Source organism: Rattus norvegicus, chromosome 11, assembly GCF_021556685.1.
Source record: "Rattus norvegicus strain SHRSP/BbbUtx chromosome 11, alternate assembly SHRSP_T2T, whole genome shotgun sequence".
NCBI lineage: Eukaryota > Metazoa > Chordata > Mammalia > Rodentia > Muridae > Rattus > Rattus norvegicus.
This window is the reverse complement of record NC_141544.1, coordinates 43,611,336-43,622,577: the sequence shown is the minus strand read 5'-3', so window position 1 is coordinate 43,622,577 and position 11,242 is coordinate 43,611,336. Positions and strand designations below refer to the sequence as shown.

At 47.2% G+C, this 11,242-nt stretch overlaps 2 long non-coding RNA genes across 2 annotated transcripts; both read right to left on the bottom strand.

Annotated features, from left to right (window-relative positions):
• Positions 1 to 4,037: 4,037 nt before the first annotated feature.
• LOC148002520 (uncharacterized) lies at positions 4,038 to 4,916 on the bottom strand. Its single transcript, XR_015633277.1, has 2 exons — positions 4,783 to 4,916; positions 4,038 to 4,110 (listed from the first exon to the last, which is right to left on the bottom strand). It is a non-coding gene; the product is annotated as an uncharacterized LOC148002520 (long non-coding RNA).
• A 1,440-nt stretch (positions 4,917 to 6,356) lies between these two features.
• On the bottom strand, positions 6,357 to 8,331 carry LOC148002519 (uncharacterized). The gene is made up of 3 exons (XR_015633274.1): positions 8,040 to 8,331; positions 7,435 to 7,922; positions 6,357 to 7,350 (listed from the first exon to the last, which is right to left on the bottom strand). It is a non-coding gene; the product is annotated as an uncharacterized LOC148002519 (long non-coding RNA).
• Between the last annotated feature and the right edge of the window lie 2,911 nt (positions 8,332 to 11,242).

Below are 11,242 nucleotides of genomic sequence, written 5' to 3'. Positions count from 1 at the left end.
TCCTGCTAATGGGTCTCCAGGTAACAGCTGCACAATATGGATAAGATATAGTAAAGCAGGAATTCAGAGGCTCTGGAGAGGGACAGAGAGACACAAGAACAAAAGGCAGGTCAGCACCGAGAGAAGGAATAGCACAGGTGGGGTTTGTATTTATTGTAGTATACATGTATGTGCACATACATATACACACATATACATTTACTTATATGTATAACATACATATACTCATGTACATAGATACTTGCTTAGCAATAGTCCAGGCTCTAGGTTTAGTACTTATTCCACAGTTAAAAAAATAAAATCGGCCAACTCAACTGGGAATTGTGTGTGTGTGTGTGTGTATTTTATATATTGTATATATTATTGTATTTGTATTTATGCCTGTCCTGGGGACATCCCACAGCAGAAAACAAAACTTCAATAGGTTTTAGTAGTCAGGGGGCAGAGGTTGGGGTAGGAGAATATTGAAATGGGTGTTGAGTAGGGAATCTTAGAGGGTGGAAGGCCATAGTTAGCCCCATGATGTTTACCTTGTCAAGGGCTGAGGGTGTACCTAGCTCAGTGGTACTTGCTTAGCAACATTCCAGGCTCCCGGAATAGCCCCTCATCCCATAGTTTAAAATGTAAGATTCATCAAATCCTTCACTGAAACAGAGAATCAAAATGAGAGGTGACAGCAGGCAAAAATCAACAGTTGAAGGACAGTGACACACTCTGGTCTCCACATATCACATACAATGCGATGTCTTTCTTTAATTTTGTTGCTGTGATGAACACCCTGACTGTCTTAGTTAGGATTGTATTGCTGTGAAGAGACAAGGCAACTCTTATAAGTCCAACGTTTAATTGGGGCTGGCTTACAGGTTCAGAGGTTCAGTCCATTGTCATCATGGCAGGAAGCAGAGTGCAGGCAGACGTGGTGCTGGAGAAGGAGATGAGAGTTCTACTTCTTGATCTGCAGACAGCAGGAGTAGACTGTGTGTGTCACACTGGCACATTCAGAGCCTCACCTCCACCATGACAAAAAATATTGCCACACCTCCTAATGGCACCACTCCCTATGGCCAAGCAATCAAACACATGAATCTATGGGGGCATTTCTAGTCAAACTACTGCACTGACCAAATCAACTTAGGGGAGAAAGGGTTTATTCAGTTTATAATTCCAGGTTTCCATTTATCCCTGGGGGGAGCCAAGGCAGAAGGACTCAGAGCCTAAGTTATATCATGTCAAGAGTGGAGAGGAACAAACACAACCATGCTGTCTGCTTCTGCTCAGCTGGCCTGCTTCACTCTTATGTGGTTTGGGGTCCAGCCTATGAAACGGTATCGTCTGCATTCAGAGTGAATCTTCTAACTCGGGTTCAGAAAGGCAACCAGAAGGATTCCCCACAGGCTCTCACAGCTTGACCTTAGGGAGCCTTCAGTCAGGCTTGACGCTAGCTCATGCCAAGCTGAAGCTCAAAGCTGCCTGCCACATACAGCAAAACGACCACTCTACCTACACAAAGGCTTCAAAAGAGCAAGGCATTCATTCCATCTGCAGAAAGTGAAGTCGAACAAAGCCAATTCTGAGATGATACAGATACTGTAATTAGCAGACAAGGCCCCTAAAAGTAACCATTAAAATTAAATAATTTTAAAGAATAAAAATATAAAAGTTTGGAAAGTTTGTAGTGTTAGTAGTAAAGGGCATGCCAAAGTGGTTGCAGGTGAGTCCATTAGTTGGCTAAATAAACACATTAGCCAAATGTGGCTCTTCCTCACACAATTATAGGATGGGAAGAAATAGAAAATCTGCCACTCGTACAATTCATCACAATTATTCGATGGCAAGACTTTGGTGGACAAGTGAAAAATTGATGGATGTCAAATTAGGTGCTAAAAGTTTGAGGAGAAACATTTGCCTAGTTTAACCAGAATCTCCAAATTGTTAATTACTAATCTGAACACCAATTACACAGAGTAAAACAATCACAGGAAAACTCCAGGTCCTGCATCTCAAGTCACGGACAAGCAATGATGACGCATCTGTCACTTAATATGTGCACTGAGGGATATATCACCTCTGTGGTGCTCTTGTTAGGTCCATGGCCCCAGTAATTCTTGCACATGACTTTTATTCCAGCAACATGGTTGCTCTGGTAAGGGATCACATCCAAAGATATGATCCAGCTAGAATACAGACATGCCCTTAGTACACACCTTTGATTCCTCTGGCTGGAATACAGACAGGCCTTTGGTACACACCTTTAATCCTAAACAATGATGTCTAATTGAGGGGCAGACAAAGTGTTGAATCAGAAAAAGATTTGATAGAATGAGTCAGAGATAGGATATGCCCAACTCTCACAGAACAGACAGGAAAGAGAGGCTACTTAAAAAAGCAATGAGGGGGGTTGGGGATTTAGTTCAGTGGTAGAGCGCTTGCCTAGCAAGAGCAAGGCCCTGGGTTCGGTCCCCAGCTCCGAAAAAAAAGAAAAAAAAAAGCAGTGAGGGAGAGAGAGTCAACTGAATTTAATTCAGTCTGGGCAGTTCAGTTTAGTGCAGTTGAGATTGAAAAGCTCTCAGGGAGAACTTTCCCTCGGGATGGAGACCCTCCAACTCCAAAGACCAGACCGAGACACCACAGGATGCAATCAGCAAGAGGATTTGGTTTATTGTCGGGATACACAGGCACAGGCACCTGCGGGCGCTTCAGTCACTCGGGGGACTGGCGCGCCCCACGGAACCAAGGATGGGCTTTTATAGGATTTTGGGGAGCAGAAGCAAGCATACAGAAGCAGATGCATGGTTACAGGGATATAATTGGTGGATTCTAATATGGCAAGGGTTTAGCCCGGGGGCAAGTTTCCTAGCTACCTTTCTGAAACATAACGGCTGACTCGGCCCCCCCAAGGGTTCAGCCCGGGGGCAAGTTTCTTAGCTACCTTCTTGGAACATAACGACTGACTCGGCCCCCCACCAGGGTGTGGGACCTCTCCTGGGGCTTTTCTCATTGTCAGGTGCTCAACGGCAGTCCTCCTGTTGCCAGGCCTTCAACCAAACACATCTTGTTTGGCAGCCGCTGTGTACTCAGTGTTCTAACCTTTCCCTGAACCAGTCATCTTAAATATAGCCTTGCAAAATGGCGTTATTGCTGCTAAGCTGGGGTCTTTCATTCCCCCATTTTTTTTGTTAACTTTGAGTGAAATCTTTCACTCGACTTGGTCAAGAAATTTCTGTCTGGTGGGGGCTTATTTCCCCACTGACTCTAGGCCACAAAAGGGCTAGGAGGAGCCACGTAGGAGTTTTAACTTTAAGGGGTTTGGAATGCGCTGAACTCTCCATGTCTGGGGTGTAGTGTTGTGATTAGTCAATTCCTCAGACCAGACTGCCTTGACGTGTGGTGTGTGGATCTAAGCCGAGACTCCGTCTACCTTTAGGGCGGTCGGGGTAGTCAGGAGGACGGTGTAGGGTCCTTTTCACCGTGGCTCGAGATTCTTGGTCTGGTGTCTGTGCACCCACACGGTGTCTCTAATCTGGAACGGGTGTGACACCACCGGATGCTCAAGCTTGTCCTGGTAAGCAGTGGCCAAAGGTCTCTAGACGTCTCTCTGCACAATCTGTAGGGCCTGTAAATGGGCCCTCAGAGAAGGGCTGTCAGCAAAATCAGCAATGTTTGAATCAAAGAAATGGACAAATGGGGGTGGTGTTCTATATATTATTTTAAAAGGAGTTAGACCATGGGGGCCCGGGGTATTTCGGGCCCGATATAGAACTAGGGGAAGGAGGGCCACCCAATCCTTTGAGCCAGTTGTAAGCGTAAGTTTGGATAAAGTCTCCTTAATTGTTCTATTCATGCGTTCTACCTGACCTGAACTCTGGGGTCTATAGGCACAATGTAATTTCTAATCAATCCCCAGCAATTTGGCCACCAACTGACTTACTTGGGAGACGAAAGCGGGCCCGTTGTCCGACCCCAACGCTTGAGGCATGTCATACCTGGGAAAGATTTCTTCGAGGAGCTTTTTGGTGACCATTTTTGTAGTCTCGTGTTTTGTGGGGAAGGCTTCGACCCATCCTGAGAAGGTGTCTACAAACACTAGGAGATACTTGTATCCATATATACCTGGTTTAATTTCAGTAAAATCAATTTCCCAATGGATGTCGGGACGGTGTCCCCTAGGACGAACTCCTTGTCCAATCATGGTCCTTCCCAGGTTAACCTGAGCGCACGCTTTGTAACTCTCAGTCACCTTTTGTATCGCTTTGTCCCAATTAAAAAAAAAAAAAAAAACACAGATTTATCTCTTCTCGATCTAGTAAGGTTTTCATATTCTTAAACCCTAAATGGGTTAATTTATGTAAAAAGGAGATCAATTCAAAAGTCCTTTGTAGACCCACTGTTTTAGTTGAGGGTGGTAGATGGCCCCCATTTTTTCTAGGAGCTCTATGTCCTCATGGGCATAAACCCAACTGGTTTGTCCCACTGGTGGGGGCGTGGGTTGGTCTGGGCTATTTAAGGGCAAGATTTGTTTGCTCATGGCCGCTTTTCATGCCGTGGCATCGGCCAGCCGGTTTCTTTGTGTCTCTGGGTTGTGTCCTTTTTGGTGTCCTGGACAATGTATAATACTCAGTCTTTTGGGCAAGAATAGGGCTTCTAAGAGGGCCAGAATTTTAGCCTTATTTTTAATATCTTTACCCTTAGATGTGAGCAGCTCCCGCCTCCGGTAGATCTCCCCGTGGATGTGTGCCGTGGCAAAGGCATAACGGCTGTCTGTATATATATTTAGCCTCTTACCTTTTGTCATCTTGAACGCCTGAGTCAAGGCGATGAGTTCAGCCCGTTGTGCGGAGGTACCAGCAGGCAGGGCTTTCGCCCAAATCACTTTGTCCTCCGTAGTGACCGCAGCTCTAGCCTTTCGCTCTCCCTCTGTCAAGAAGCTGTTGTCATCCGTGTACCATGTGTGGTCAGCATTCTGAAGAGGCTGGTCCGATAGGTCCGGCCTGGTTCCATGTACTTCTGTGAGGATTTGTAGGCAGTCATGCTGTTCTGCCTCCTCTGGTAGAGGAAGCAAGGTGGCAGGATTGAGGGCGACTACGGGCCCAAACTGAACCCGTTCTGCATCCAGTAACAAGGCTTGGTGCGAGAATTAGAGAGCCAGCGGTCTGGGGGCTGCTTTACCAAGGCCTCCACTGTGTGGGGTGCTAGGATGGTGAGTGGCTGTCCCAAAGTCAATTTTCTAGTGTCCTTGATCAGGACAGCAATAGCAGCCACCATCCTTAGGCACGGTGGCCAGCCAGAGGCCACAGGGTCCAATTTCTTAGACAGGTAGGCCACAGGGCGTTTCCAGGGTCCCAACCTTTGTGTTAGGACCCCTTTAGCATACCCCTGTTTCTCATCGATGAACAGTTATTGAGCAAATTGTAAGGGTTTGGAACAGTCAGATGAATATCTTTTATCCTCTTGTTGACCTTTCTCAAGTCTTGTACTGGCCTATAATCTCCAGTGCCGGGTTTCTTAACAGGCAGAAGAGGCGTATTCTAAGGCGACCGGCAGGGGATTAGGATGCCTTGATCTAGAAGCCTCGTAATGTGAGGCCTTATACCTTGATAAGCTTCATGTGACAGGGGGTATTGTTTTATGGAGACTGGAGTTGTAGTGGCCTTTAACTGTATAATTAAGGGGGGCTGTTGGAGCGCCAACCCCAACCCACCAGTCTCTGTCCAAGCCAGTGGAAAATTCGTGACCCAAGTGTCTATTTCTAGGGATTGTGGCTTGTCCTGTCCCAGTTCATATAGTCTATATTCATAGAACTTGAAGGGGAGTTCCGTGGGGGCCAGTTATTTGGGCCCCTCTTTCCTCAAAATGAATTTGTGCTTTCAGTTTGGTGAGCAGGTCACGGCCCAGCAGAGGGTACAGGCAGTCTGGAACATGTAAGAAGGAATGGGTCACCTTACCGGTAGCCAGCTGAACCCGGAGGTCCGTAGTCCATCGGTATTGTTTCTCACCAGTAGCTCTTTGTACCCAGGCCGTCCGGTCGCTGAGTTGTCCTGAAGCTTGGGTGAGGACTGAATGCTGGGCTCCTGTGTCTACCAGGAAAGTAACCGGCTGTCCCCCAACTTTAAGCGTTACCCTGGGCTCAGGGGGGGCTCCTGGCCCTGACCTCCCTAATCTTTATCTAGAGCCAAGAGGGAGGTTCGTGGTCGAGGCTTTCGGGGTCCGCCAGGCTTCTTGGGGCACTCTCTGGCCCAGTGTCCTTTCTCTTTGTAATAGGCACATTGATCTTTATCCAGCTTTAGCCCCTTTCGAGCTCCCCCCTATCTCCCTTCCTTTCTTGGCCCTGAACTACGGCGGCCAAGATTCAACTCAATTCTCTCTCTTATTAAAAATCTTTTTAGCTTTTTTAAGTAAATCCTGTAATGTATAGCCCTGTAAATTTTCTAACCTCTGTAACTTAGTCCTGATATCTGGAGCAGCCTGCCAGATGAAGGACATAGAGACACTCGTCATTTGTCCTGGGTCATCTGGGTCATAGGGAGTGTACATACGGTAGGCCTCCTTAAGTCTCTCTAGAAAGGCGGAGGGAGTTTCCCCTGCTTCCTGTAATACCTGTTTTACCTGAGCCAAATTAGTAGGGCATCGTATAGCCCCTCGGAGACCCGCTAGAAGCAACTGGCGATAAAGGCGTAGGTGTCCCTTACCTTCAGCTGTATTAAAATCCCAGTTTGGTCTCTTAAGTGGGAATGTAGCATCAATTTTTTTAGGCAGCTGGGTGGGACGCCCATCATCTCCCAGAACATGCTTTCTGGCCTCTAGGAACACTCTTAGTTTTTTTTCTGAGGTTAAGAGGGCCTGTAAGAGCTGTTGGCAGTCATCCCAAGTAGGCTGGTGGGTAAGTAAAACAGATTCTATTAGGTCGGTGAGTGCCACCGGATCTTTGGAGAAAGAAGGGTTGTGTTGTTTCCAATTGTAAATGTCAGCTGCTGAAAACGGCCAGTATTGGGTCTGGCCACCGGTTCCCTGTCTAAGTGGGAAAGCCTGGGAGGTTGAATCTGGCATCACCTCGCGCTTATTGCGCAATCTCCCTGCGACAGGGGAGAAACCCTTATCAGACTGTGGCCCGGCAACTGATCTGGCCGGCGGCTCTGCCTCCTCCGTTTCAGCCGGGCCTGTCAGAGAGAAGATTTATGAGAGGGGAGTTTGGGTCTGCCGGGAGGACAGGTTTCTTAAGACGTGGCCGGCAGACCGGGCAGGGCCGAGGGGACAGGCTGGGGGTTGAGGGGAGGCCAATTCGGGTCCACGAAGGGTTCCGCCCGGGGGGGGGGGGATTAAGGCGAGACTCTCTCAAGTGATAATATAAGAAACCTGGTCAGGATGTCCGTGGACGACCCGATCTTTAACCTGTTAAATGTGTCATTCACTGGCCATCCTGCTCCGAAAGTGGGCCACTCGGATGTGTAGAGAGTCTGCCCTTTTCCTTTTTTTTTTTTTTAACCTCGACGGACTGGTTGTGTGCCCGGTCGTGGACGTCTTTCTAATGATCAAGAGTGAGACTTAGGGGCGTTGTTAGGGACTGTCCCATGTTAGTTCTAAGGAAGATTAGAACACAGAGAAAACAAACAACACCAACAGTCAAACAAACAACAGACAGGCGTGCTGCACGGCTTTGGTACCAAACTGAAAGCAAAAAGTCAGATGGAGGTGGCAAAGGTCCGGGGCCCTCTGAAAGCCAAAAATACAGACAGAGTGCCGTTAGTCCGGATCTTTCTCCTCTCCCAGATTGGGCCCCGAAAAGTCGGGCCCCAACACCCTTGGAACGTCTTCCAGGGCTGCGGGGCGAGAAGTCCGAGCTCGTCAGCTCCTTCTTCGTCCCGCCCAAATTCCAAACAACCTGGCTGAGCGCTCACAGAACAGACCTGGCTGAGCGCTCACAGAACCTGGCTGAGCACTCACAGAACAGACCTGGCTGAGCACTCACAGAATAGACCTGGCTGAGCGCTCACAGAACAGACCTGGCTGAGCGCTCACAGAACCTGGCTGAGCGCTCACAGAACAGACAGAATAAGACAGAACGAGACAAAATCAGACAGACAGACAGACGCCGGCCGGCTTACCTCCCAGTGGGTGGTCGGTGGTCCCTGGGTGGAGGATCTCCTTTCCCGGCCAACGCACCAAATGAAAAGCTCTCAGGGAGAACTTTCCCTCGGGATGGAGACCCTCCAACTCCAAAGACCAGACCGAGACACCACAGGATGCAATCAGCAAGAGGATTTGGTTTATTGTCGGGATACACAGGCACAGGCACCTGCGGGCGCTTCAGTCACTCGGGGGACTGGCGCGCCCCACGGAACCAAGGATGGGCTTTTATAGGATTTTGGGGAGCAGAAGCAAGCATACAGAAGCAGATGCATGGTTACAGGGATATAATTGGTGGATTCTAATATGGCAAGGGTTTAGCCCGGGGGCAAGTTTCCTAGCTACCTTTCTGAAACATAACGGCTGACTCGGCCCCCCCAAGGGTTCAGCCCGGGGGCAAGTTTCTTAGCTACCTTCTTGGAACATAACGACTGACTCGGCCCCCCACCAGGGTGTGGGACCTCTCCTGGGGCTTTTCTCATTGTCAGGTGCTCAACGGCAGTCCTCCTGTTGCCAGGCCTTCAACCAAACACATCTTGTTTGACAGCCGCTGTGTACTCAGTGTTCTAACCTTTCCCTGAACCAGTCATCTTAAATATAGCCTTGCAAAATGGCGTTATTGCTGCTAAGCTGGGGTCTTTCAAGATCAGTTCAACTCAGAACAGAGAAGTTGTGTTCAAAGCAGGTCGGTTTTGTGGAGTTCAGAGGCAGGTTTTCCAAGCAGAGCAATTCAGTCAGGAGCTGAGAGAAGACAGCTGACTAGCTGGGTCAGAACAGCTCAACTGAACCTGCCAGCCAGTGCTCGGAAGGAACTAGAGTGAGATATTTGGCAGTAAGTCTTGGAGGCTGCAACATCCTAGACCTGGGTCAACAGATGAAGGCTGGAAGCTGAAGCCTTCAAGGTCCAGGCTCGCAGAAGATTAGACTGCATGGAGGCAAGAAGCTTCCAGGTGTAGGCTTAGGGAGAGTTAGATAGAAATGCCCTGGGCTCAGGGCAAGCCACCACATATTTGTAGAGCTTGGGTATGGCTCTCGTTTCATCCCTTCATCTGAGGAAATAAAAGCGACATTTACATTTGCAAACTCTGATTAAAACGCCAGGAAAAGCTACATCAAGGGTGTCCTACAAAATGACTTCCTGATATCTTTCAGAGGAGTCCATGCTGGGTTGGAAGCTGAGGACATGCTAAAGATTGATGTAGATAAAAGAGACAGACTCCTTACAGAACCATGGCATTCTGGGTTGGATCTTGGAACAGGAGACAAGAACATTACTAAGGAATCTGAGGAAGTCCATGTTGCAGGGTATTTGATCATGTTGTGAACTCCTAGTTTGTGAACTGGAAAAAAAACCTGTTTCTTGTTGTGGTGTGGTTCAGCCCTAGCACTCACCTTTAACCCAAGAGCTTTCTGTAAACAAGAGTTAAATAAGGTCAATGATTGGTCAAGAGGCAGAGCAATCAGTTGACAGGGAGTGAACATAGGAAAACCCAGGGAGGAGAAAGGATCTTTGAATCTAAGGGTATTTAAGACAGTGTAGAGAGGAGTTTTTCCCTTCTGGGACCTGTTGGTAGAGAAGGAGGGTCAGCTGGGTGCTTTCTCTGCTTGTCTGAGCTAGCAGGCCTTCACCATAATCTCTGTCTCCCAAGTCTTCATTTGGTAATATTTATTTTAAAAATAAGTCCAACTGGTTGTAGTGGTGCACACCAGTAGGATTTGCTGAAGGAGGCAGAGGCAGGAGGATCACGAGTTTGAGGCCAGCCTGGGCTACACATTTGGGCTGGAGAGATGGCTCAGTGGTTAAGAGCACCAACTGCTCTTCCAGAGGTCCTGAGTTCAAATCTGAGCTACCGCACAGTGGCTCACAACCATCTGTAATGAGATCCGATGCCCTCTTCTGGTGTGTCTGAAGACGGCAACAGTGTACTTACATATACTAAATAAATCTTAAACAACAACAAAAAAGTCCAGAAAAATTTATATTTGATTAATAAGTGGCATTTTGCTAATGTCAATATTTTGGTTTTATTGAAGCTGTAAACTCTTTGCTCCATTTAGAACCTTTCTGTAAGGAACATAACTTTAAAAAACACTTATGTGACTTTGAATAATTTGATGGCTGTGCGGCCCTTTTTTTGTTAGGGAGTTGGCTCCACTCGAAAATTGTTGTCTGCCTGAAGAGCATGGGAACCTGAGTTGAGCCCCAGAACCCATGTCCCTTTAGTGCTGCCTGGGCTTTGGTTTTTAAAGATGGCTTGAGGCTCAGACTCGGTTTCTCATCCCATTCTTGTACGGCAAACACTTTGCTGACTGACCCATTTCCCAAGTCCAGAGAAATTACTCCTCATGAGTTCTGTTCATCTCGAAGGTGTGGCATGATAGCACTGTGTGTGTGTGTGACTTGAAACCTTTCCTATGGCAAACTTCAGAAGTGAGAACAAGCCACAGGGCATCCTGCCTTTGGGGTATACGCCAAAACTTGGGGTAGGGACCAGAGCTCCTGGTTCAAGAAAGCTTTTCAGAAGCTTTGGGGCTTCCCTAAAACTCAGGTTTATTTAAGTTTATAGAAGTAGTTAAGTGCTTGTGTTGAACTTAGCAGGTCGGGTGGGGTGTAGGAAAAGATTTCATCTCTGTGTAGGTATTTTAAACTGAGTTATTATAGATATAAATATGATATGTAGATATATTATAGATATTATAGTTACTATAGATATGAATTATAGATCTTCCTTTCTAATTGAACATAATTTTTTTTCCTTTCTTTTTTTCGGAGCTAGGCAAGCACTCTACCACTGAGCTATTTCCCCAACCCCTAATTGAACATAATTTAAGTAGGTCAGTTTGAAGTTTTCCATCTAATGGATTACTAACTGTTAAGGCGAACTTATTGGTGTGACAATAGTCTTGATTTAAAGAACTGGGGCAGGGGAACAAATTAAACATCTCCTCTCACCTTTTGGCTAATATTTAAACTGATCTTCCTGGCAGGTCTATGCTTTGAGATAACAAAGATAGGTTTACCTCCAAGAACTTGACTACCAGCATTGTTTCTCTTTAAAATGGTAAGATCTGGACAGCAACATTGTTCTTTTCTAAGTGTTCCTGTGAGGTAAGGGGGCCG